Here is a 5,979-nt window from a genome sequence, read left to right as displayed (position 1 = left end):
AAAGCAATGGGCTCGTAAGGAGAACTTGGTTCTTGTTGAACATCTGTCACTAACCAGTCTTTTTTCTTTTTTTTTGAAACAGAGTTTCGCTCTGTCGCCCAGGTTGGGGTGCAGTGTCACAATCTAGGCTCACTGCAACCTCCTCTTCATGGGTTCAAGCGATTCTCCTGCCTCAGCCTCCCAAGTAGCTGGGATTACAGGCATGCGCCACCACACCGAGCTAATTTTACATTTTTAGTAGAGACTAGGTTTCTCCATGTTGGTCAGGTTGATCTTGAACTCCTGACCTCAGATGATCCACCTGCCTGGGCCTCCCAAAGTACTAACCAGTCTTGCAACCCGTGATCAAGTCTTGTCGTCTCACTAAACTCAAATTTTCTTTTCTTTTCTTTTTTGAGACAGACTTTGCTTCTTCGTCCAAGCTGGAGTGCAATGGCATGATCTCGGCTCACTGCAACGTCCGCCTCCCGAGTTCAAGCAATTCTCCTGCCTCAGCCTCCCAAGTAGCTGGGATTACAGGCACCCGCCACCATGCCCAGCTAAAACTCGAATTTTCTTTATCTTCATACAAGAGAGAAATCATGGCCTGGACTTCTGAATCATGGGGTTTCAGGCAGCCACAAACAAGTAGGCTGGCAGAAATGTTTTTTGGTCAAATAAAGGAGTCTGTCACCCCAGAACAGGAACCAATCGGCACAGCCACAGGAACACTATGCCTAGGGCCCCATTCCTCAGCTGCAAGGTACCTGTCTTCAGGTGTGGCAGGCTCAAATCAGCCACCTTGTTCCCCGCCTGTCCCGTTGGGCCCCTCCCCTACATGTTTCCGCTTCCATAAAGAGGGACCATTGGGACCTACACATCATACTTCAAGCCCCCTCCTGTGGTCCAACATTCCCTAGGGGCAGGAGCAACTGTTTACAGGGAGACCACTTTTCTGTGCAGGATTCCTTCTCATGAATCCCCTTCTATTGAATCCTACTTTTCTACACAGCCAAAGTGGAAGTGCGCGTTCCACTGCATCGGTGTGCTTAAAACACTTTAAGAGCCCGCGCTAACGCGCCTGCGCCCCTCTGAATAGGGCGGCGCGTGAGACGTCCTTCAGGGAAAAGGAAGTGAGGGCGGGGACTCAGGGCGCGGACTTCAACATAGGCAGTTGCTGCCGCTGCATTGCCAGCAGGAGAGGACGAAGAAAATGTGGAGGAAGTCGGTGATGACTGGCTGTAGGAGATGATTGGCGGGCGAAAAGAGCCGTTTTGGCAGGCGGCCAGAAACCTGGCTGAAGAGGCGCTGAAACTACCGCCGGAACCCCCCCAATTCCAGCCAATCAGGAAGCGGAGCGGTCTCACGGAGGTGGGGCGCCGGGGCCGTCTCGCGGGGGGTGGGGACGGACAGGTCTCGCGGGAAGTAGGACAGTCTCGCGGGCTCCGGCGTAAGGTCTCCCGAATCCACCCCGTCTGTGGGGACGCGGTGCAGGGGTCTGAGGCGCTTGGTTTCTGGAAGCTTTGGATGGGTACCCGTCCGGGAGCGTGGCGGGCGCTAGGCTCCACATGAGATGTGGAACTGGGGACCTTGGCGCGCCTTCCGACTTTGTCACGCAACCGCACCACCAAACTGGGTCGGGCCCCCTCCGCGGTCTGCTCTGGAGGGCCTGGCTGTGGGCCCAGCACCGCGGTTTTAGAATCTCCTCAGCCGGATCTGACGCTCAGCCGTGGGTGAAGCGCAGCCCGCTGTTTTAGGCCCCACGGAGCTGGAAGGGGTGTCAGCTGGAGCGCGCGTGGCGCCCTCGGCGTCGGGGTCACCCCGGGGGTTGCCAGGGCTCAGGGAGTGTTGTAGTTTAGATTTTGTCACCCCCACGTCCCCGTCCCCCGGCAGGTATGGGCTGGAGAACCCACGCGGGCTTCATAAGCTAGATAGATGCCAGTTGACTGTCGAGAGGGGACGCTCCCTCCCCTTAGGCGTCCACGCTGGGAAAGGAATAAGATGGGCGATTGCCTGGGGAGCCTGACAGGGAGATGGCACCTGGGATGCTGGAGAGGACTGGCCCCTTAGTTACTGAGTCGAATGAATGTGCTTGCTCTGCTCGAGGAACCGCGCTCAGGTTGCAGTCATCCCAGTATGGTCTTGAAGATACGTGGTTCAGGTCACTTAGGACTTGACCGGATACCGAGTTTCTTTTACAAGCCGTTCCTGTTGGTGGCCTGTTTCAGCTAATGGCAGAGCTCATCTAAAACAGATTTTTTAAAAAAGATTTGGAGGCCAGGCGCGGTGGTTCACGCCTGTAATCCCAGCACTTAGGGAGGCCAAGACGGGTGGATCGTGACCGTCCTGGCCAACATAGTGAAACCCCGTCTTAAAAAAAAGAAATTGGGAGCTTTTAGTATTTTTTTCTTATTACTAAATTCTGAGGATATTGTATAGTAGCCCCATATATGGAATTAGATCATCTCCTTTTTGTTTTACAAAGTATAATGTACATACCATAACGTTCACCCATTTAAATTGTTTGATTCAGTGATTTTGAGCAGATTTACAGAGTTGTGTAATCATCAGCATAATAGAATTAAGGAATCCTGTGATTTCTTTTTTTTCTGATAATTACTTTTACCACTCTCAAAGTTTGCACAAATAGATATTTTAGAGGTACAGTGTAAAGTAAGAGCTTCTGCAAATGTCCACTTAAGTTGTGTTATGCCTGAGCAAGTGAAATTAAGAAGGGAATTGAAGCAAATATTCTTGGTAAGTTGTAGGAAGTGAAACTTTTGTGTCTTGTAATACCAGATAGATATTGACCATTTCAACTAGTTTTTATGCTGAGGCAGTGCATACACCCCATTTTACAGATGATGAATCGACTTTGAAGGATAAGTTGCCTACAGCTGCATGTCTGTGCCTGGGCTAGGCCCCAAACCCAGATGCTTTATCTCTCAATTTGTTACCCTTGCTACCGCAGCAGCTTGGTTTTCAACTATGGTACTGATGTGACCAGTACAAGCCATTTACTGAGCAAATAATTATTGAGTGCCACTGTGTGCCAAGAACACTGCTATAGGTGCCAGAGATATTAGTGAATCAGATACCGTAGTGAACTGTTCCTCCCCTCAGCTCGTCTTCTGGTGGGGAGGACAATGATCTAGTAAAGAAATACATACTTTAGTTTTAGAGATTGATCTATTTAAAAAAATAGGTAAGTTAAAATGGCAAGGAATGGCAGTGGGAGGCAGAATCTAATGAGGAAAATCTGAATGAAGAGAGGAAGTTAGGGTATAAGAAAGCAAGGGTTTGATTTCAGTAAGCGCAAAGATAGAGTTGTGATTTACTGAGTTGAAACAAAGTGATACTGGAAGGGTGAGGTTTTGGGGGTGCAACCATAAGTTCGGCTTTGAATGTTTTTAAATACCTTGCCTCTTAAACATCCAAGTGGAGATACGGCATTTGAATTCATGAGATTGGATGAGATCCCACCAAAGGAGTAGGTTTAGGTGGAAATGACCTAGTACTGATGCCTAGGACACTGCAGTGTTTACAATTCAAGGAGATGGGCCGGGTGTGGTGGCTCACATCTATAATCCCAGCACTTTGGGAGGTTGAGGTGGGTGGATCACCTGAGGTCAGGAGTTCAAGACCAGTCTGGCCAACATGGCGAAACCCCATCTCTACTAAAAATACAAAATTAGCTGGGTGTAATGTCGCATACCTGTAATCCCAACTACTTTGGGAGGCTGAGGCAGGAGAATCACTGGAACCTGGGAAGCAGAGGTTGCAGTGAGCCAAGATTGTGCCACTGCACTCCAGGCTGGGCCACAAGAGTGAAACTCCGTCTCAAAAAAAAAGCAAAGAGATGAAGAAACAGGAGGGAAGATTGAAAAGGAGAGTCCAGTGTGTTATGAGGAAAACCCTAAGAGCATGCTGCCTTGCAAGACAGGTGAAAAATGTGTTCTGTGAAAGAAGGACGAATTAACAGTTAAATGTTACAGACTGTTCAAATAAAATGAAGAAGGAGAATGGTTTATTTGTAAGATAAAAATACATAAAATCTTTTGATAGAAATATTTATACATAAAGCCAGTAAAGAAAGTTTACTCTTTTTGGGCTAGGCGTGGTGGCTCATGCCTGTAATCCCAGCACTTTGGGAGGCTGAGGTGGGTGGATCACGAGGTCAGGAGTTTGAGACCAGCTTGACCAACATAGTGAAACCCGGTCTCTACTAAAGATAGAAAAATTAGCCAGGCGTGGTGGTGTGTGCCCATAATCCTGGCTACTCAGGAGGCTGAGGCAGGAGAATCGTTTGAACCTGGGCGGTAGAGGTTGCAGTGAGCTGAGATCATGCCACTGCTCTCCAGCCTGGGTGACAGAGTAAGACTCCATCTTAACAAAAAACTGTTTATTCCTTTTCGTATAAGTATAAATTTTTACAACCGTTTTGAAGGGCAGTTTGATACCCACAACTTAAAATTGTGCTTCCATTGATAAATAATTTCACCTGTGGAAGTTTATCTTAGCAAAATATTAATATGTGCACACAAATATATATGTGTAAAAGTGTTTATCACAGCATGTACACATATGTATGTATAAAAATGTTGGCCAGAAAAAAAAATGAAAAAAAAAAAAAAGGCCGGTCGAGGCCATTTTGGGAGGCCAAGGTGGGTGGATCACCTGAGGTCAGGAGTTCAAGACCAGCCTGGCCATCAGGGTGAAACCCCATCTTGGAAAAAAAAAAAAAGGGTTGGCCGGGCATAGTGGCTCACGCCTGTAATCCCAGCAATTTGGGAGGCTGAGGCGGATGAATCACCTGAGGTTAGGAGTTTGAGACCACCCTGGCCAACATGGCGAAACCCTGTCTATAATAAAAATACCAAAATAGACCAAGTTTGGTGGCTCACGCCTGAAATCCCAGCACTTTGGGAGGTCGAGGTGGGTGGATCATGAGGTCAGAAGTTCAAGTCCAGCCTGACCAAGATAGTGAAACCCCATCTCTACTAAAAAATAAAAAAATTAGCCGGGCACAGTGGCAGGTGCCTGTAATTCCAGCTACATGGGAGGTTGAGGCAGGAGAATTGCTTGAACCCGGGCAGCAGAGGTTGCAGTGAGCCAAGATCACGCCATTGCACTGCAGCCTGGGAGTTAGAATGAGATTCCATTTCAAAAAAAAATTTTTAGTTGGGCGTGGTGACAGACTCCTGTAATCCCAGCTGCTTGGAAGGCTGAGGCAGGAGAATCACGTGAACCTGGGTGGTGGAGGTTGCAGTGAGCCGAGATCATGCCACTGTACTTCCAGCCTGGGTGACAGAGCAAGACTTCATCTCAAAAAAAAAAAAAAGTGTTTATCACAGCATTGTTTACAGTTGTAAAAAGGTACAAATTTTCATCAAGATGGGTTGCAGTTGTTAAAAGGAAGATACAGATGATATAGATGTATAGCTATGGGAGATAGCTGCTATAGACTGAATTGTGTCCCCTGAACTTTCATATGTTGAAGCCCTTACCCTGAATGTGATGGTATTCGGAGGCAGGGTCTTTGGGAGGTAATTAGGTTTAGATGAGGTCATGCAGATGGGGCCCCCATGATGGGGGTAGTATCCTTATACAAAGAGGAAGGGAGACGAGAGCTTTCTTCTCTGTAATTTGAGGACATGGTGAGAAGGCAGTCATCTGCAAATTAGAGAGAGTCCTCAGCAGGAACGGAATTGGCTGTCACCTTGATCTTGGACTTTCCAGGTTCTACAACCGTGAGATATGAATGTCTGTTTTTAAAGCCACCCAATCTTTACTATTAATATTTTGTTATAGCAGCCCAAGCTAAGACAGATAGCTTTGTTAAATGATAAAGTCAGGTTATTTAATAGAATGCATGGTATAATCCCATTTATCTTAATATATCACAGGAGGCTTTTCTAGTCACTCTGACAAACGTTACTACCTTGTATTCCTTCCCTCATCACTGTTACATCATTGTATTCTTTTTTTTTTTTTTTTTTT

The sequence above is a fragment of the Cebus imitator genome, unplaced genomic scaffold (genome assembly GCF_001604975.1).
Source record: "Cebus imitator isolate Cc_AM_T3 unplaced genomic scaffold, Cebus_imitator-1.0 Scaffold83, whole genome shotgun sequence".
NCBI classification, from domain to species: Eukaryota; Metazoa; Chordata; class Mammalia; order Primates; family Cebidae; genus Cebus; species Cebus imitator.
Note: the sequence above shows the minus strand (reverse complement) of the source record.